The sequence below is a fragment of the Adiantum capillus-veneris genome, chromosome 4 (genome assembly GCF_014529385.1).
Source record: "Adiantum capillus-veneris isolate H3 chromosome 4, ASM1452938v2, whole genome shotgun sequence".
NCBI classification, from domain to species: Eukaryota; Viridiplantae; Streptophyta; class Polypodiopsida; order Polypodiales; family Pteridaceae; genus Adiantum; species Adiantum capillus-veneris.
This window is the reverse complement of record NC_140934.1, coordinates 65620998-65643018: the sequence shown is the minus strand read 5'-3', so window position 1 is coordinate 65643018 and position 22021 is coordinate 65620998. Positions and strand designations below refer to the sequence as shown.

General features: G+C 39.6%; 1 long non-coding RNA gene and 1 other non-coding gene across 2 annotated transcripts; both read right to left on the bottom strand.

The window, feature by feature from the left end:
• Positions 1 to 1192: 1192 nt before the first annotated feature.
• LOC147459323 (uncharacterized) lies at positions 1193 to 2762 on the bottom strand. Its single transcript, XR_015187852.1, has 2 exons — positions 2432 to 2762; positions 1193 to 1483 (listed from the first exon to the last, which is right to left on the bottom strand). It is a non-coding gene; the product is annotated as an uncharacterized LOC147459323 (long non-coding RNA).
• Positions 2287 to 2373, bottom strand: LOC147459324 (small nucleolar RNA Z159/U59). Its single transcript, XR_015188007.1, has one exon. It is a non-coding gene; the product is annotated as a small nucleolar RNA Z159/U59 (small nucleolar RNA).
• Positions 2763 to 22021: the final 19259 nt, after the last annotated feature.

Genomic DNA, 22021 nt, shown 5'->3' with positions numbered 1-22021 from the left:
GAAATTTGTTAGCAGTTAATATAGTGAGATGGTTCACATGGTTCTATGTAGCTTTTTACTTTGTTTATAATGTTTTCAGCTTCCGCCCATTAAACGTGTAGATCAAAAATTGGGTGCTTATTCATGAGTGCAAGGCATACACCATTTTTGCCAACATCTTTTGTCACCATTTTGCACGAGTGGGGCCTCCACTATCAAATCTTTGTGACCTGACCAATGCGCAAGATAAATGTTGCATAATGAGCAAGATAAATGTTGCATCCTCTTTTGAGATCTAGTCCACCTCTTCATCAAATATCTTAGGTGCCCGGTTGCCTACTGGAGACAAATACTCAACTCCTATATGGTCATTTTTAATCTCAAGTGCACACATTACAGGACCTCCATAGCTCACCCTTGAAAGCTATTTAATCTCGAGTGCACACATTACAGGACTTTAGTAGCTCACCCTTGACAATAAAGACTCAAGTATGGCCCTTTGGTAGATGGAAGATAGTTCTTCTGCACTTCAGAAGAGGCAGCTGCTTGCGTATCATACAAGAAACAATTGTTGAGCTTTACTGTGGATGAAGGTGGTGCAAATAAGACGAGCATTAATGAAATGGTTATTTCAGTTGCAAGTGCATTGAACATACCACAACACAAGCGGATGAAATATTGACTTTCATCTAAAGTTTTTTAGCAACAGTCAAATCTTTTTTATGAAACCTCCAATGATATGAAACCTCCAATGAAGTATTGGAGAAACAAATCCCCAAAGTGATTAGAAATGATATTAGCACATGATTTATATGCTTGCTTATGGTCAAAATTGTGGATGTAAATAATTGATTCGATTCTTGAAAATCAATCGCACGCTAAAATAAATATGCATCATAATTTAAAATAGAAAGAAACCCTTTATCGAATGAAAACACGCCTGACTCCAACTACCCAAATTCACTATCCTAATGCAATAAACGGGTTTGATTCCATATAACAAATTCACTGTCCCTATCGATTTACAAACTCACTATACTTAATTAGAGCCATATGATAAAGCTACTATACAAGAGACATCTTGCCCCTGTTGTATACTAAATAATCCATCACCCGATTGCCTAGTTCAACGAAGTCAACCTCCACTGCATTTTTCAGTTACCCTCTCTTTCATACTATCATTTTCAATGTGATTTAAATGATTTATCAATCATTGGGCGATTCAATTTTTTTGTAATTCAGTGCCATTTTGATGGGCATCTACAAAAAAGGCGAGCAGCAAGAGGCTTCGCTAGCAAGAAAGCAAGTTAACATGTGGAAACTGATTTGGTTGATCCCCAAGGCAAAGATATGCAAACATTTTCAGCCACTACTAGAGAACAATCAATGTCCTAAGTCTTGCTGCTTTGAAATGCATGATCAAGAGACTCTGATACTGATACAAGGGCATGGAAAGAGGATTGTTCCCTCTGTAGCTTTAGCATTGACAATAGTTCTCTCGAAACTGCTGACAATAATTGTCCAAAATCAATTAGCAAAGTTGACTAACAAGAACAATGCAGCTAGAAAGTTCATGACAACTGTTTCAAATAGAGGACTAAGGACGAATGAGAGAAAGATCTTGACAATAAAAGGGGTAGGAATTCGGCAAAGCGTATTCACATAGCATATATTATGCCATAATTTTGCTCAAAAACCAGTACTTCAAAACTGTGGCTTCTGAACTACAGAGGTTTGTGAACAACAAACGCAATTCTCGCTAGTAATGAATTAGGCCACGGTTTAAGGAAAATATATCCGGTGAGAAATCAACAAGACAAGTTAACCACCCATAAAATACATGTAAATAGTACTAATACCTGAGTGTATCAAATAGACTAATCAACAACTAAAGTCCATAGTGACTCCTAATTTAACCTAACCTTCCTACAATGGTGTATAAACTATGCAAAATATTATTGTACTAAATAAATTGTTCTTATAAATCGGAGGTGATAAAGTATCCAAGCTTCAACTGGCTTATACACAGAAGCAGATAAACAGGGCGTCAGTTTATTTATGGCAAGAGAGTACTCAATATCCTTGTTAACATGGGTTATCAGGTGGAATCTAAATAAAGGAGATTCAGTGAGCACACGAACAATCAAAGCCTCCGACAAAAACTCATAGCGAAGATATAAGCGGTATTCTGATTTGAATGCTTATCTTAGACAAGAAAGATAGCTTTAGGGTATGGAGCTTCTTCTGTTGTAAAGTTTCAAAAGCCAGGATAAAACACGGGAATGTGCTGCTGCTGCTGTCATTCTTCTCCCTTCAGTTCAGGTCTCCAAAATATCTTCCGCAGGGTTGAATCTCAGAAGAACGAAAGTATTTTTAGTGATCATCACAAGGGAGCAGCAGCAGCAGCATCTCTCTTCTCTCTCTCCCTCTCCCTCTCTCTCTCTCGTCATACCTCTCTGAGAGAGAAACAGTGTAGCAGAGCCGTTTCACCGGAGGACCACAAGAAAGAGAAGATCAGCCCCGGCTGATAGGATCAAAGCTTCAAGTTTCATATCAGAATCTGTCTAGCCTGCAGCCCCATTTCGTCCCCCTCCCCTTTCACAGAGAGAGAGAAGAGAGCGCGGAGCTGCGGAATTCCTTTGATTCTACAAATCCTCCTTTCGACATGCCCTTCTATAAAACCCTATCTGGCCGGCCATCTTCACACCGAGAGCCCAAATTCAAGCGGCCACCCCTCAGCAGTAAAGGGCACGGGACCAAGCGGTGAGATCAACGGCTGTTGATCCCCGCGTGGAACTCGAGGCGGATGCGTGGTTCACAAAAAAGTTCGGCGCCCCCATGTACCCCCGCGATCCGAACCCGGGACCTCCCACACGTGAAGCTAATGTCCTATCCACCTCACCCGCACGCACATTGTGACCATTAAGGGAGACTTAAGCATAATAAATAAACTCGCCCCCCATGCAGTTTTTGTCCAAGTTTACTTTTTGACGATCTAATGGTCCGCGATCTCTCAATGTTTGTGTTTCCACTCATGCATCGTCGATCCCATGACAGGACCTTCATTTAATACGTTGTGCCCTTTAGTGCTGAGGGCGGCCCCTTCCCCCAAAAACCGCATATGCTATTAAGGGTGAGTTCAGACGGTGGCACCAGCAGCCATCTCTCTGTGAGCTGCCTCCAACCTCCCATTCATAAAGCCCTTAGCCACGCAAAGAAAATCCCACAAGATCTACAACGACGGAAAATGAGGCAGACGCTAAGCTACTCCCAAGACCGCATATCCCACTAAAAAGGTAGGTGGAAGTTTTCGTCTTTCAAGGGGGGGGTATCGCCCAATTATGAGGTGGGTTCGGAAGCTCACATTTGAGGGCACACCAATCTTCTTTTGCACACCCCTTCCCTTGCCTTTGCCGCCATCCCGTTTAAACCTAGCCTAAGTGAAGCTAGCTGGTGAGTTTGGCACCAAAATAGGACACTTAAGGCCCCTATTAGATACGGACATTAGACAAGGCCATAAAAGGCTATTTTCTGCACCTTGCAAGTCACACAAGGCGAATAGAGCATTATATTGTAGGTTATTCTTTGTTTTTTTAATCACTATGATACCCTTTTTCTTGGCCATGTTTTTTAAGGACAAAGTAGTCAAACAAGAGGGATTTATGCAAAAAACTTGGGTGTTTGTCAAGATTTATAACAGGTCAGGAGGGAGTGATCTAGAAAGATTTCTTTGCATATGATCGTTTGTGTAGAGCCTAGATACTCTTCCATAGAGACAACTCTTTGCATAGACTCATGGCTTATGTATGTATGTTTGTATGTCTTGACCATGTTTATCCATCCTCAGCCACCTTGTCATAAAATCTAATATCTAGCTTTACCCAAATGATTTTCTCATGTTAAACTAATCATTTAATATGGGAAGGTAAAAGGGAAACAAGAGCTAGAAGATGGATATGTGTTTTTAGGCCAAACTTAGCACAGGGCCAAAAGGAGATAGTTTCATCTCAGCAAGGACTCACAAGGATATGGTCTACTGAAGAACAATGTGTGCATATTGGAGCTTAAAATACCTTAGGGTTAGCTTCATTAAAGACCTCCAAAAGTTAGTGTTAAAAGTCCTTAGACCTTAGGTTAAGCTAGGCCTATGCTTGAGATGCTTGATGACTAAGGTGCTTGGTCACGCTAGGCATGTTCTTGAAGTCAAAACCAATCCCTACAAGGAGAGGGCGAGCCCTTGAAGAGAGAGAGAGAGAGAGAGAGAGAGAGAGAGAGAGAGAGACCGTGCTCTTGCTAAACCCATGCATAATGACTAAGATGTTTGAGGTGCTTGAAAGTAAACAAGTGGCCTACAAAGATGGGGGCAAGCCCAAGAGTAGGAGGGTGGGTTGAATGGCTCCTCCTTCACCTAAAGGGAACCCCTTGCTCCTCAAGGAGGCAAATGCGACACATGTCAAGCCCCTAGCTAGGTTGCCCTCATAGTGTGCCTAAAGCCTATTGGTTGATCCCTAGAGGGGTCCAATGATAATTTAGCTAATTAAATTAATTGTTTATGCATTATTCAAGCCCTCTCTCTCAGAGGGGAAAGGAGGACACTTGTCGAAAGGGTACCTCTACTGCTTGAATTGACCTAGGCTTGTGATTGGCTAGGCTTGAAGGAGCCAATGAGCATAAGGCATGAGCTACAAGAGGGGATCGACCCAAGCATGTAGGGGGCTAGCTTGCAACATATACACTCTCCCACACACTCACACACACTCTCATTGTGTGAAGTGCTAAGTGTAAGAACTTCATCTTGTTAGAGCAGCAACTAACACAGGCTACATCAGTTATGCATCAAGCGGGAGATATTCTATGGATGTCACAATATTTCCCACTCACTTTGTATAAGTCTTGGGCTCATTGGGAGTTCCAAAGTTGTATATGCTAGTTAGAGGGCTCAAGCTTAAACCCATAGTAGAAGGGATTGTGGTGAAAGCCTTTATGCAAGGAAGCTTCATTCTTGAGTATCCACTCTTGAGGATCCACTTTTGAGAGCTCTCTCTCTCTCTCTTGAGTGCTTACTCTATGGATGGACTAGCCTTGAGCTTAATGTCCATTCTTAAGAGGCTAGTACTAATCCATTGTAATTAGAGAAGCTTGATTAATCTAATCCCTATTTTACTCATCAGTCTTATCTTCTCTACATTTCATTATGTTATGAAGTAGTATTACACTCTCATTATTTAAGATTTGAGAGAGGTATGTACTTCTTGCTTTGATCTTAACTCTCTTCTTCCATAAGTATTTCAATTAGTTGATTACTTCTCTAATTCTCTTGATTAGTGTAGTGTGTGTACACTCTTGGTCGTGTCATTAAAGTTTGTGCCTAATTGTGTGCTTAAGGGTGTGAAGGTTTAAGCACCTTGAGCTCAATGCCAGTTGTGTGTGATGTGATTAGAGTACCTTGGTTGGCATGTGATGATTGGGAAAGCCAACTTCAATGCAATTAGTGTGTACTTTGATCATGGATGCTTGTGTTGACTGTGTTTTTGTGACTCCATAACATTCTGACTCCATAAGATTGACAAGTCTTCGTGTGGAGCAAAGCAATAGCTTGGAGTGTGATTACAATGTAAGTGCACTCACTTGCTCATGTCAATTCGTGATTAATGTGGTTCAATGTGCTAAAATTAGGTGTGTAACTCAATTGACCTACACTTTGCACCTAATTTGATTCACTTGGAATGAAATTGATGGTCAAATTTTGACTAATGAACTTTGTGTGTTTTAAGATAATGCTTAATTCTCATCAAGAATTCATGTGTGTGTATAAAAATCATTGTGTGTGTAATGCACCAAAGAGGAAAAAAACTGTCAAAAAATTCAAGTGTGTGTGCACCTAATCTTGAGTGTGTGCATGCATAGAAATCGATAAAATTGATGATACATGAGTATGCAATCATGTAATTGATATGTATGCTAGGCTAATTCAATCATTGGATAAGCCAAATTGCAAAAAAAAAGGGCAAAATTTGAGTGTGTGCGCCCATCCAAGATCACTTGATTTTCAATGATTGATAGTCAATTGGGACACCAAAATGATTTTTGATTGTGAAATGTTCATAAAAAGTGTGTGCAATCATTAGGTGTAAAACTAAATGCATTGCCAATTGAGCCAAATTTGGACTTTTGTGCTTAATTTTTGAGTGTGTACATTGCTTGATTGAATCAAAATAGTGATAATTTTTTAGAAGTTGAGCATGCATGCATTCACTTATGCTTAATTGAGTGTGAAATTTGAGCATTGCAATGTGGAATTGATGTAACATGTTCATATAATTTCAGTTTAAATTTGGGTGTGTGTGTTTATTCAATGGCATTCGCTATTCAAAATGGGATGAATAATTGGTAGCAATTACCAATTATGATGATATGATTTACGTGCATTACCTTTGTAATCACTATGCCAATTTGATTGAAAATGGTAAAAATTTTGTGATTTGTGCATGTGCAAATGCCGGAATCAATTGTGTAGCTATGAACCTAAATGACAAGCCTCATTGGGCTTGAATGATATGGGATATTGGAATTGAGCAACCCAAGTTGCAATGATGATAATTGGGAAGGGCTTTGCAAAAATGAAATGAACATGGCAATGTTACATTGAGATGTGTGCACAATTATACCCAAAAGTCATGTGTGAGTAGATAAAAAATGACTAATCCAATTGGATTTGGATAAATTTTTGACATAGATATGGCAATCAAAATTTCAATGATTGATAGTTGGATATGGTTATGCAAAAGGGGAAGGAATCTTGAACTTTTTAGTGTGTGTACAAAGCTTGGCTCGGAATCACCTTTGAAATTGAATAATTGAGCTCGCATGTAGTATGATCAGTGCTTTCATCTACAATGCGTGGCTTAATATATGTCCTAATTGGGTTGAGGCCAAAATAAGGGAGTTTTAGTGTGTTTCCATTATGATTTGTGTTTTAACTTGCACCTTCGCCTGGCTTTGTGAGAACCTCCCCTTGAAAATACCATTCAAATTATAGATATAAGCTGCTTTTGGACTGCCTACTGTCGTGATTCACCCGTGATACACGCATGGCCCCATGCTCGCTCTGGCGGATCTGTTCACGGATTGCTGCCTTCTGAGGCCTTCAAAGCCCACAAAACCCTTCAAAGGCGCATATGGCTCAGCCTTTTTGCCCATCATCATTCAATGTCTCTCATTGTGGCTAGCTGGCCTTCATTGTTTCCTTCAAGGCTCGTTTTTTTGGCCATGCTTTCTGCGGCTCTTCTAATGCGCCATCGGGTAGCTTGGCTGCAGCAACACACTCACACACACCACTTGCCTCAAAAGACGCTACAACACACACACACATGCAGCCATCCAATTTTGCCGCTTTTGTGGCCCACTCTCTCATTTGCAGCAACTTTTCTACTTCTGCAAGGGCTGCCCTACACTCGCTACCTATTGCTTCATTCCTTCAAACTCAATAGCTACAAAACCTTTGATACCTACCCACTGGCGGTGTCATACTCATGACGCTCGAACCTGCACATGCCCTAATCGGTGGTTGGGCTTTGCTTGCAATACAGCCAGCCAATGACGATGGGTTGCCATGCTCTGGTTGATTGTGGCTTGTCAACCTGCAATATAGAGTCGGGCCTGCCTTCAAAGTTGAACTCACACACACTACTTGCCTGGAACGATGCTCGCGACACTACATTCACATACACACACACCCCAGTTACTGGCCCATCGCCACTTTTGGCTTGGCGATCACAACACACACATGCGCGCTACGTGCAGGTTGCCCACTGGCTTGGCTTTACTTGACGTAACTCCACACCACACACCCACCCACAAAAGGCGCCCTGCCCAAGATTGCCCAAGCCACTGTGCTTCCGCTGCTGCAGTTCTCGCACATGCTCGCATCCTCACACTCACACACGCGCTGCATGGCGACCCCACAACCAACCGCCAGATCGTAGCACCCCAACACACTACTCACCCACACACACACATCCTCAATCATGATCATCTCTCTCTCTCTCTCTCTCTCTCTCTCTCTCTCTCTCTCTCTCTCTCTCTCTCTCTCTCTCTCTCTCTCTCTATGGCGGCCCACATTCAAAGTCGGCCCCGCTGCCTGCAGCTATAGCCCTCGCAATCAAGCAAATTTTCAGAAAGTTTAAAAAAATAAAATAAAAATCTAAGCATGCATTCCCACGAGATCACCTTCCTCCTATTCAAAAAAAAAAGACAATGCAAAAATGGACTTTTAATTTCAAATTGGGAATTTCAAACCCCAGTCGACAGGAGAATGAACAAATTTCCCTTCGAATTTTCAGAGAGTGAATGTAAAGATGTTTAAATTGGCTCAAAAAAGATTTGACTTGTCAAGATTCTCATGACTTTACTTTTTTGGGACTTATTGAGTGATTGTGGGTAGCTTCTCTTGAGATTGTTCTTTCATTGTACTAATACTTCAGCGTTTTGCAAGAGATGTTGCTCAATAGTGGAATTTTACTCTTCCATTGACAAATCCCATGGTGATTATTTATGTTATATTTGGCTATCAAAGAGCCATACCATCAAGTTTTGTTTGATTGGAGAGGGTGTAAAGTTCACTTAATCACAAGATTTGTCTTTCTTTTCCTATGTATGCCATATTTGCTAGGTGAGAGCAAGGAACTGGGCATTGGATTCATGTGTGCCTTGATTGAGCAAACAATATGACCCTAATGCACTAAAAATTTGCTTGAATACTGGGCCTAAATAAAATCCTCTTTGCACAAAATGGAGAATTCTTATGGGCGTGCAGATAACTTCATTATTGGAGAGCTATGTTGATAAATTTTTTGATGCATAGTCAAGAGTGTGCATTAAATTGATTTTACATTGCTTGTACCTTTTAGTGCTTGAATTGATTGCAAATCCCTGCATAGCACTGACCATTGAGATTTTTTGAATGACCATGGGAGAGAAGTATCATTTTGAGTTTGTGATTGATCATGACATTTTTAGTGCTTGTATTGATTGAAAAATTATGCTTTCATGCTAACAAGTGAGCTTCATTTTGAAGAGTTGTGGTGAAGGGAGATTCCATTGATTCGAGAAGGGGTCATCATTGCAATTATTTACAAAATTTGGCTACTTAGAGCCATTCCAAATTCTTTGGATTAAAAGTTGTATACATGCTAGCTCATAGCTTGGTCAAAAGTTAATTTTTTTCATTTTGAGCTAGTGTTTACCCAACTTTTTTGAGCTTTCAAGTACAAAATTTGGCTATTGGGAGCCATTCATTTTCATTTCATCAAGTTGCAATCATCTCTAGCTCATAGCATGCTCTAAAGTTGTAGAATTGCATGAGCTAGTTGTTAGCCAGCTTTTTGAAAAGCTTTAAATTGTAAAATTTGGCTTTCAAGAGCCACTTCATTTCATCAAAGTTGCATTATTTTCAGCTCTTGGCTTGTTTTAAAATTCCATATTTCATTGAGCTAGAAACTAATCAACTTTGAATCATGCATGAGAGATGGTAAAAATTGCAAAATTTGCTTTTGTAGAAGTTCATTCTCTCTCATTTTTTATATGTATGCATAAATTTGCTATCAAAGAGCATCATGTGCATAACCAAAGGCACTTTTTTCCCTTTGGCAAATTCGGACCCTAGCTTTAGGTTTCATTAATGGGTTTTTTGTGTGTTTTTGGCTTTCAATAAAAGGGCTTTTATAGCTTGTGTTTACACTTAGCTTCAAAAACCTTCTTTTGCAAATAAAAAGGATCAAGAGACTTCTCTACACAAAGGGGATGCTTGCTCAAGGATGCACAAAGATCATGAATAGGTGTAATCCTTCCATGATTTTACTCTTTTTCATCTTTCCATTCTCTATGCTTGGCTTAAGTAATTTTTGTTTCTAAGCTATGGTTCTTTCATTTTCAAAAGCTAGGCATCCTAAAGTTTCAACACTTTGCTTTGTGAATATTAAATCATTAAAATTGGTACTTGACCTTGAACCTAGGTTAATGTATGTTCATTTCTTATTAGTCCTAACCTTGAACACTTTGCTTTGTGAATATTAAATCATTAAAAAATTGGTACTTGACCTTGAACTTAGGTTAATGTATGTTCATTTCTTATTAGTCCTAAACTCTTAGTGATAGTTTTAATACTCCATTCATTTTTAACATGACCTAGGGCTATGATTAGGCTTTAGTCCATTCGCCATTAGCATCTCTGTTCAAAGTAATGATAAAAATTGAATCAATGAAGCAAAAGAGTGTCAAATAAAAGTAGCAAAAATGCTATTAGACACGTGAAAAGCAAATTTCTATGTTATGTTGTGTCCATGTGAGGCCTAGAGCCTTATTGGCACTTGGAAGGCGAGGGGAATCACCTTGGCTCGCTTGGTCAAGGCCCTAAACTGATGCCCTGGGTTGATAGGGGTTAGATGTCACCTTGGTAGGCTAGTAGGCCTTTTGGAACACCTTCTTGAGGGTTCAAGGAGCCGAGAGTCATACCTAGACTTGCCTTGGGATGGTAGTCTTGTGATGTGTTTTAATTTTTTCAATGAATGATAAAAACAAAACTTCCATGAGCTTCAAAAAAGCTACGACAATGTACTAACAGATTAGGAGCTTTTTAATAGCCCGTAGACATGATAGACTTGAATGTTTTATTGATATTGGTCACATAGTCTTTAGGCTAGGAGGTTTATGAACTTGCATTAGCCTAGGGTCATAATTGGTTGCTTGTATTTCATGCATAAAACTGAAATTTCAAGTGGTTTAATCTTCATGATCGTTTAAGTGTCTTTTTTGCTTTATGTTGTCTAGTTTTTTACTATGATTCACCCATCTTTTAGAAGCAAAAAATTTACTTTGCATGATTGTTCATTGTACTTCATGTTTTTATCCTTGTTGGCCTTTGATGCTCATTACTTGTTCTTATAATTTGCAGCTCAACATTTCTTCCATAGACTTGCTTTCTACCATGTCACCGTGTTTTGCTTCACCGACACACAAGGACGTGCGCCAAATTAGGAAGGGGGGAATGTTAGCAGCGGCTAATACATGCTACATCGGTTATGCATCAAGCGGGAGATATGCTATGGATGTCACAATATTCCCACTCACTTTGTATAAGTCTTGGGTTCATTGGGAATTCCAAAGTTGTATATGTTAGTTATAGGGCTCAAGCTTAAACCCATAGTAGAAGGGATTGTGGTGAAAGCCTTTATGCAAAGAGGCTTCATTCTTGAACATCCACTCTTGAGGATCCACTTTTGAGAGCTCTGTCTCTCTCTCTTGAGTGCTTACTCTATGGATGGATTAGCCTTGAGCTTAATGCCCATGCTTAAGAGGCTAGTACTAATCCATTGTAATTAGAGAAGCTTGATTAATCTAATCCCTATTTTACTCATTAGTCTTATCTTCTCTACATTTCATTATGTTATGAAGTAGTATTACACTCTCATTATTCTAGATTTGAGAGAGGTGTGTACTTCTTGCTTTGATCTTAACTCTCTTCGTCCATAAGTATTTCAATTAGTTGATTACTTCTCTAATTCTCTTGATTAGTGTAGTGTGTGTGCACTCTTGGTTATGTCATTAGAGTCTGTGCCTAATTGTGTGCTTAAGGGTGTGAATGTTTAAGCGCCTTGAGCTCAATGCCACTTGTGTGTGATGTGATTAGAGTACCTTGGTTGGCATGTGATGATTGGGAAAGCCAACTTCAATGCAATTAGTGTGCGCTTTGATCATGGATGCTTGTGTTGATTGTGTTCTTGTGACTCCATAAGATTGGCAAGTCGGACTTCGGTGGACTTGATGTGTGTAGGAGTTGATTGATTAGTGATTAGAGTATGTTTAGAGTTAGTATTGCCATGGCTAATCTCTACTTGCATTGGTGAGGTATTCTCTTGAATCCTCTATTTCTATTCATCCGATGCTCGTGCTTCCATACCCTAGTCGGGTTGCCGATCCACGGATTTGATAATTTTGTGTGGGTTGCGATTAGGTCGTGCTACAACGCCTCCCAACACATCTCCTTCTCCAAGCTTGTTGAGAAGTGGAGAGCCTACATTAACACTCTTGGCTATGGAATGCAAATTTAACCAAGAGCCATGCTTCAATGCTTAAGCTTGTCATCTTCAGCACCATCATTACTATGCTATTATGTTATGCTAAGCAACAAGAGTGATGATAAGTGAGGAACTATTTCTTTTCTTGTAAGAATGCTTCTTCTTCCTCTATCCTACGCTCATTCCCTGCTAGCTCTCTTCACCTTCGAAGGTGTTTGAGGTCTTGGGACTGAGGTCGTGGACAAGTTAAAGCTTTCATTTAGCTAAGTTGTGGGCATAATTGTGGTACAAGAGGCTCTCTATCTTCATTGCACCATCAAGGTTTCAAGGAACACAAAGCTTGTATTGTACCAAGTCTCTCATTATGGGAGAAACTATAATACAAAAGCCTTTTGGAGGGGGGACCGGCTTCACATAAATCTGGTCCTCAAGTTTTCTAATTCTCTCTCATGCAAAGTATTGTTCATGCCAAGTTAATTAAGTATAATGGTTATGTTGCTACCTCTAATCAAGTTCACCCTCTATTTTCTCAAAGTAGTCTCATAAAAATGTTCACTACAGTTCTCTTAATTCCGCTATCGTTAATGTTTGTAGGCCATTTCCATTACATATCTTCTTGCTTTTGGCAATGTTTTCATGTTGGTTGAATTGTGTGAACCCTCAAATTGATTCTTGGGAGGTTTTTGCACAATATGGGAAAGGGGAAAGGATCATTGTATGCATATGCTGTCAGGTCGCTACCATGGAAGAGATAGATTTATGTGAAGATGGAGGGGTGATGAAGAAAGTGCTGAAGATGGAAAAATCCGGTGCCCTTACTTCTTTCGTGCTTGTGTGTTTGTCCACACAAATCTATGTCAAGAAGCCCTTTAGCATAGCCAAAGATCCTTAGCAACATCACTTTCAAAGATTATTTGAACATATCAAAATTAAGCAAGAGTTAAGATCCAACAAGGCTTGATGAAGGAGCAAAAGCTAGTGCTCAATGCCAAAGATTTTTCTCAAGGTAAGATCAATCACACATATCAAAAGCAAGCCAATATTAAGATCTAGCAAGGCTTGACAAAGGAGCACGCCTCCTTCCTCACACTCACAACCACTATCATTCATCTCTCTCCCTCACACAAAACTAAAATTTTCTCATCTTCTCTCACCCTCTTGCTCATCACCTTCCCCCCTTCACCTCCATAGTGTTCATACTACCGCTACACATATACCTCTCCCTATCTCTGTGTTATACCCAAATTACCGAGTCCTCTTCAACTTTCACAAAGATCCCAAAAAGATTAGCACCCATAATTATGATAAACCTCTTCAAGAGAGGTTTTCTCATCCATAACCACTGCAATTATCTCACTCTAGCAAAAACTCAATATATAAATGCAAAAAAAGGCTAGAAGAAGGCAAGAGTCAAGCATCAATCTACATATTTAAGGTGAATCCATAGCTTCTTCATTTGTACCCTCTTCCCATCATAGTTATCCATGCTTTCACATGTTATGCATGAAACTTTAATCTCCATTTATCATATCCTCAAAATGCACTTCCTCAAAATAATTTCAAGTAGGTAGAAAAGATACAGTAGAATGTATTCACCTCTCTCTTTTTCCATCTCCATTTACTCTAAAATAACTGTATGACTCTTGAGCCCATATCCATGATTGTCAAGGGGATAAGAAATACTTAACCCAATCTAAAAATCCAAAAATCCTAAACCATGTTTTTCTCTTATATTCTTGGTTTAAAATAATCCTAATGAGGGCTCCCTCCATCTAAAGAAATAATCCTAAAGAGGGCTCCCGCCATCTAGAAATAGGATCCTCTCCTTCCTTGTAAGAGAGATAATTTGACTTGTATCATTAAGGCATAGAGATTATGCACTATTCTTCCCTTGGAAACTTCTAGAGTGTATCATCTACCTTGCTATGTTTGAAATCACCCATATGATGTATTGCTTATATCAATAAAGAGTTGAGATTGGTGCACAAGGGAAGTGTTGAAGGCTATCACTTGCTTGCTCTTTTATCCATTTGGCAAGACATTTGTGGAGGTTTGATGGTGTAAAATGTCTTGTTTCACATTCATATCTAATGCTTGAGCTTATTGTGGCGTTGAGAGGGCTTCTATAAGCCTAAGATAGTGCTTGGCATACAAAAATTCAAACATTGGATAAAGATTGCATTAATAAGTTTTGTGTAAAGCTCCATGATTTTGTGTTGTGATTAATGTGGTTACAAGTGTAAAACAAAGTGGGAAACATCTCTCTCTCTCTCTCTCTCTCTCTCTCTCTCACACACACACACACACACACACAATGTGCATGCATGCATGTGTCTTTGCATCTTAGTTTGCATCCATAACTAAGTGGTGCCACAATTTAGTTACACTTTCGCTATGGGTTTATTGGTTGCATTGTGCCATAGGTCCAATTGAACAACAAGGGACTCTAGAAGTGTATTTGGAGGCCATTCTCCTTGTTGCCCACACCAAACCACTTCAACTTTGTGCCCCATAGGAAATGGTTTTGTGTATATCTCTATTCCATATTGCATCAATACTTAATCTCAGCATCATCAATTAGGATGCATGAATCTTGAAAATTTGTTGACCCCTTCATCCCCATTGCAAGGCAAAGAATCCATGTCATTGTGAACATCAAGTTGCAAAATTTCAACATGTAATTTGTAGAATTTTTTGTCCTTGTAAACTAGCAAAAGTAAACGCATTGATCAATTTTTTCATCCTACCCCTCATTAGGTACAAATTTGTAACTTGTAGAATTTTTTGTTCTTATAGGCTAGCAAAAGTAAACGTATTGATCAATTCTTTCATCCTATCCCTCATTAGATACAACCTTAACAACCTTAGTTTGGATGTGTATAAGGTTGTTCTATTTTAGGCATTAGGTCATATGTGATGGATAATGGAACAAGAATAGAGATTTATCCCTTCCACTTTGCACCATGCATTAGGATAAAGATTGCATGATTAGTTGAAAGATCTATTTTCAACAACATCTTATGCTGTTCATGTTTGGTGCCCAAAGGGTAGGAGAAATTCTTCCATACCATAACTTGCCATCTTGCCTCTTGTTGACTATCACCCATCATTTGATGTACATGTTATTATCTTGTTCTAGAACAAACCAGGATCTAGCAAAATAGTTTGCGTGTAGCTTAAAAATAATTAAAAACAAAACATGATTTTTCAATTTGAGTTGTTTCAATGAAGTCCAATGCCAAATGTCAGGATATTCTCTTTCTTTGGAGAGACTAGTGAGGATGCTATCTCTTCTTTGCAAAATTCCACATGGCATTACATATCAAAAGGGTGGTAGGAGACCAAGAATGTTAAGGGATGTTTGAGGTAGTCTTGAGGAAGCATGCTAGCACTGGGTTCTTGTACTTACCTAAAGATGTTAGGGGAAACTACCAAGAAGTACAAAGACACTTTAAGGAGTACTTTTTAAAACCTAAAACACATAAAAGTTATGGCAAGACATATTGTCTCACAAATAGAAAGACCTAGATGACTAGGTTCATAGTAGGTCTTTTCCCAACACGCAAAGTTAACGTTGAGACATTGTGCACCAGTGTAAGGGCCTTCTCTTAACCCTTACGCAAGGCCAACACATCTAAGCCACCGAGTTAAAAGAAGAAAAAGAAAAAGATTAAAAAAAATGAAACAAATTTGGGTTAAATCCTAGCTCCAAAGTTTACCCACAAGTCACTTTTGACTTCCACCATGGGAACGTGGACCTAATCGATGCATGGGAAATTAGATCTTCATTTTGATAAAATTAGCATAAAGAAAAAAAAAAGGAAAAAAAAAAGAGAAGATAAGGAAAGAAAAAGAGAAGAAAAAAGTAAGAGAAGACAAGGATAAGGATGAGAAGAGTAAGTAGCTTGTTGAAGAAGTTTTGAAAAGCAAGATACGTTATCAAGATAGGTATAATGAACTTATCAATAAAGAAAATAAGCTATCAAGATAAGTGAAGGAATTTATTTAAAATGTGCATAAAAAGAGGGCTTCTCTTTTCATTTTACACTTCTCTCCTTCATTTTCTCAAGGTGTAAACTTGAGAGCAAGCTTGAGAAAGCCATAGCTAAGCCTCTTTCACACACACACACACACACACACACACACACACACATACACACACCCCTCTCCAAGAGAAGCCATGGCCAAAACTCTACTCAAGTTTGTAAAAAAATTGATCTTCTTCTTCACATTATCCTCTCTCTCTCCTCTCACCTAATTCTCAAGCTTTCCATAGCTTGAATTCCTTTTGCATCTTCACATTCTCTCATTTCCAAGTAGCCAAATTGGTAGTCTTCAATCTAAGTGAAGAGGGAAAGAGCCGACTACATCAACACACTTCCTCAATACTCTTCCAAATCAAGGAGAAGACTTTACCCTATACACACTAAGGTAATTTTTTATTGTTCTCTTTATGCTATTGCACTTTCTTAGTGATTTACTTTTGTGCTTACTTAAATTCATGCTTAAGCTCTCATGTTTTCATAAGCAAACATTTCCCTTCAATTGCTTGTAAATAAGAAATAACTTCTTAATTTTGTTGTTTCTTTCTAATTATGGTTCATTACTAATCATAAGAATCATGTTGCTAACAACTAACCACCCATGATGTTATTTCAAGTTTCTTAGACTACCAGACCAATATGACATAGAAAGAGTAGAAAGTACTCTCTTTAATCATAGGTGGCTGAAGGTCATAATTATCTAAATATTTCAAATTCTGTTATTTCAAGTTTCTTAAATCACTAGACTCATATGGCATAGAGAGAGTAGAAAGCACTTTCTTTAACCATAGTTGATTGGAAATCATATTTATCTAAATTGTATGCATGATGGAATGGTGACTAATATCCTTAATTATCCCTTAATCTCTCACATAAACCTTTTTATCGATTTTTAAGTTATTTTATACTCTTGCATAAATTAGTCTTATAAAAGTAATACCATAAGTAGAAGGTAACTAAGCTCGAGGGGTTCACCGTTCGATACCCCCTATAACGTGCGTTCGCGGGGTATTAAAAAAACCCCTCTTTTAATATGTCTAAATGAATAAAATAACCCTTTATTTTAGGAAAAATTTCAAATTTGAATATAATAACCCCTTATTTTAATGTATCTCTGTTAAATTGCCTAATTTTTTTGTAATTTAAAACCCCTCCTTTCAAACTCACGTTATGCATTAACATGATTACATAGTGCATCCCCCGAGCAACTAAGTAATTGAATTATTTTTGGAACTAACCTTATTTTTCAAAAGAGAAATTATAATTTTTTTAAAAAGAAATTCTCTTGATCTTTCATAAATTACACGGTAAAAGTTTTAGTGGCATCCTAAGTTAATATATAATTTTCAAAAGGAAGTTGAGTTTTGAAGGGTAAGTTTATCATAACCAAAGAAGTTTTCTTTGGGAAAGAGGATTCCCATTCCAAATACGATCATTCCCTCCCTTCCCTCTTGCCAATTGGAAACCCCCAAATCTTTAAGCCTCTCATAGTTGTGTGATTGATCCTCTCCATGGAAGCAAGTGATAATCTTAAACCCTATCTTGAGAAGAATTTGTTAATCATTCGTACTTTATTGCATGAGCATTTTGCACGATAGTAGTATGTCCACTCTTAGAAACTTCACAAATTAGTCTTAGACTATCATTCATCGAAGGGTTTTACTCTTGCATAAACCATCATTTAAGCTTGCGCAATCAATGAAAGGTGTTAGGTAAAGCGGTGTGCCTCACCGTGCTTTACCCGTGTCCGCCAGCCAATGTCCGACCGCCCACATTTATCTCCTTGTTCTTTATACATACAGAGAAGAAAGAGCTCTCACTTAGATTCTCACATAGTGCTCATACAGTGAGATTTGGGAGCTCCACACATATCCTGTGTACTCTCTCTCTCTCTCTCTCTCCTTCTCATTTTCTGCACACGCATCGCATTCGCGCACTCACAATTGTTATTAGAGCTTTGGCTTCACGACAGATGGAGTGCTACAAAGAAGTGAGATTTCGGCTATGGTGAGCTCGCTTTTGGTGGAAGCTTGAGATCGGTGAGCAACCACCGGATCTGTGCTCATGGCAGCTTGAGGGACATTCCTAAGCTTGAAAGAAGGGTGTATTGCAAGTGTGTATGCTTTTTGCAGCCATACTTGGAGGAAGAATGCAGATTTTTATTTTCGCAGGTTACTCCAAAACAGTGTTTTTTGCATACGGAATGTGATTTATGCAAGGTTAAGGTGTAACCTTGAGTTTTGGCATGCTCCAGACGCAATGGCGATGTCCATTTGGACTGATTTTGACCTCTGAAATTTTTGTAGCAGCAGCTATTTATTGTGTGTCGAGGATTCGACACATGGTTTGCTCTCGGATGTGAGAGGGGTAATGGCTGCAAGTTTGTTCACAAGCGGGAGGATACGATGTATGCCTCATGTGGTTTGATGCTCAGGGAGACTCATGTGATTGCGGTTTGAGCTCGGCAATGTATGCCTCGAGCATGTTTCTTGGCAGTCACAGATAGAGCAGGTATTTGTGTACTAGATTTGTAGATGTTTGCAATGATATATGCAAAGCGTGGAGATTGGTGCATGCATTCGGAGTGCGGTTTGATGCGCTTTGGTTGCTCATTGTTTTGAGCATGCAGTCACTTTGGTTATTGGTTTTGTAGCCGTTTTATTGATGAAACTCTGGTAAAATTTTTCCATTAGTTTTATGCGCATCGTTGGTGCGATCGAGATTGCGATTGCTTGTAGCACTCAGGATTTGTGTACAGTGTTTTCCCTTTTGGGTGGTACATCGCGAGCGTGTTTTGCTCTTCATTTTTTGTCTTGAGCTATGAGTGTTTTCCCTTTTGGGTGGTGCATCGCGAGCGTGTTTTGCTCTGCATTTTTGGTCTTGAGCTATGAGTGCTCGACCATTTGGAGCTTCCAATTTTGACTCCCTACAGGTTGAGTCTAGTACTCTCATATGTGTTGCCATCTGCAGTTGAGGACATCTTCTACAATGTTTTGGCTTGCATACCGGTTTCGACACAACAGATGTCTTGAGCTTTTTCTTTGTGTATGCTTTTGTGAGATAGTGGCTGAATTTTACTTGCCATAGTTTGTGAATGAGCTTAGCTCTCACATTGACAGGTTTTGTCAGCTTGAACATAGTTTGGTGTTCTTGTACCCACTCTCATAGGAGTGAGGATTTGCATATGCTTGTGTGGCTACAATACAGGCTAGTCACATGTTTCACAGTTTTTTGCAAATTTTGTAGGTAGTTTCTCTTGTGGGACGCGTTTTGAGATAGTTTGCTCTCTACTTGCGTATATGGTTATGCGCTTTACTCACGGTTGAGCAGTTTGTCCCAGTTTATGCTTGCAGAGTTTGCAGATTGTGGAGTTGTTTTATGCATATGTGAGCATCGATTTTGATATGATTGATCATGCTTTTGAGCATTGTGTAGTGGTCGAGTTACCTCCCACTTTGTTGCCATTTTGGCATGGTTTATGGTTGAGATTATACTTGAGATTTTTCTCAGTTTACAAGGGAGATTCTGTCAAATTTTTTCCATAGTTCTTGCCATACTTTGGTTCTTAGCCATTCACTTATGGTTGCAGATATGTGTGACAGTGAGAGACGACGGTCTCATTCTTGTCGATACTTGCGTTGTTGGCATTCTGGTCACACATGGCACATTAGGCATCGTTGCTTCAGGTGTACGAGGCAGCGGAAGAGGCAGATGCATGGTGCTACTATGAGGACATATGCTAGAGAGTATGCATGTGACGGGCATGTCACTTTTGAGTCTAGCTTGCCTTCATACTACTTTGTGTCTTGGGATAGCACATTGTCTACATGTTTTCTACTAGATGAGTATGCAGTTTTTCACGTGACGCCACGTCGTGATTTATTTTTCTCTTTCTCTAGTGGGAGACTTGGTTGTGTGCAGTTTGCCGATGGTTCAACATATGACATAGAGGGTGCTGGAGATGTATGCATGTCATTACCTAGCGGTGCATGGCTTACGCTACAAGATGTACGTTATGTACCAGGATTCAGTCAGAGTCTCATTTCAGTGCGTCAGTTTGCAGAGTAGTGGATATTGTGTACTGCTTGGAGAGCGGTCATTTCAGATGCATAGCGGATCACTGGTGATAGCCAGAGGTGCTAGGAGTGGTTTGGTATACCCTTTGCATATTTTTGACACACGAGGCGGTGTAGTCTCTGTGTATTTACAGCCATGATTGGAGCGAGAGACGAGGCGTGTCTCTTTTGCGGATGTGCTGCATGGAGAGCAGGTTGTGCATTTGTCTTGTGGTGACATTCACGCAGACAGTGGTATCTCTGGGGATGCACAACTTGGTCAGTCATCAGTTGAGGTGACAACAGTTGAGTCAGAGACCGATGCATTGTTCTATGATGCGTCTGATACGTTTGAGGGCAACAGTGTCCCTTAGACAACTGTGTGTGATTGCAGTGATTTTTTGGTTTTGTAGTCATTCTCAACAGATATGCCTTTGCCAGACGATGCTGACATGGTGATGCATAGTCAGGTGGTTCTTGATGAGGATATATGGCACTAAGGTTGCTGAGAGGGATAGGTTGGCACAGATAGTGCATGTTTCTTCAGCTTTTGGGTCTTTTATGTCTGACCTTTTGGTCTTGAGACCTGATCTTGCTTATGCGGTTGGTGCATTTGCAGTGGGAGTTGTCAGTCGTGCGATGACTGACACTGGCATTGTGCATTTTGGAGCCATGCAGGTCATCACTCGATACCTGCATGAGGAGTGTCATCGTGGCTCTAGTCCTAGTGGTATGCATGTTGCATCTACACTAGAGTGGTTACAGAGTGAGCCAGTGGGCATAGGTTGAGAGCCGTCTTCTCTCACCTCTTGTATATACTAGTTGTAGGCTAGTCTTCTCGCCACTTATCGGCACACAACCTTTAGTGGGAGAATGTTAGGTAAGGCAGTGTGCCTCACCGTGCTTTACCCGTGTCCACCGGCCAGTGTCCGACCACCCACATTTATCTCCTTATTCTTTATCCATACAAAGAATTATGAGCTCTCACTCAGATTCTCACACATTGCTCATACAGTGAGATTTGGGAGCTCCACCCACATCCTGTGTACTCTCTCTCACTCCCCTTTGCACTCTCTGCACACGCACCGCATTCACGCACTCACAAAAGGAAGTTTTAGATTATTTGTCTTAAAAATCACAAGTTGATGCATTCTAAATGTTAGTATTTACTACTCATGGCACACATTTAAGCAAAGGTCATTGTATAGAGCATATGCATTGTTCATTTCAAGTTTGTCTATTTTCAAGTTTGTTTTGTAACTATGAAGAAGGGGGGAGTAAGGGGATAGCTTTGCAGAAGTGATGATTGTGTTGCTTAAACATAAAACTACCATCACTTCCAAGGAGATGCCCCATGGATGGAAAATGGTGCAAAGAAAACAAATGGGAATCGCCCAAGACGGGGTTAACTTAAAACTTACATCGAGACAAACTTTAAACTCCCAAGAGACTCGTATTTCTTGAGGTCTTATAAGGGATTATAACTCAAGGAACTCACTCTAAATTTCAACTAAGATTAAAACTTTACTGAGAAGATTTGATGTGGATAGCCCTAGCATAACATAAAAGATTTAAGTGTGAACTTTGTATTACATGTTTGGAAAAGGCTGGCACATGTGTTTACCTATGGGATGCAACAAGTCCTTTTCGGCTAGGATTGATAACCATTGGTCTATGTTTTGAGCTCAGGTTCATTCAATGCCCTAGAAACGGGATTGTATAGGAGTGAGTCCCAAGTGGGTGGTGAGCCCGTGGATACGTCTGAAAATCGGCCTAGTCCAAGTAGGCTTGATACCGACGGGAATAGAGGAAGGAAAATGGATCCAAAGTAAGATCAGATAAGGGAGGAAGATGATTTAATTAAGTAACT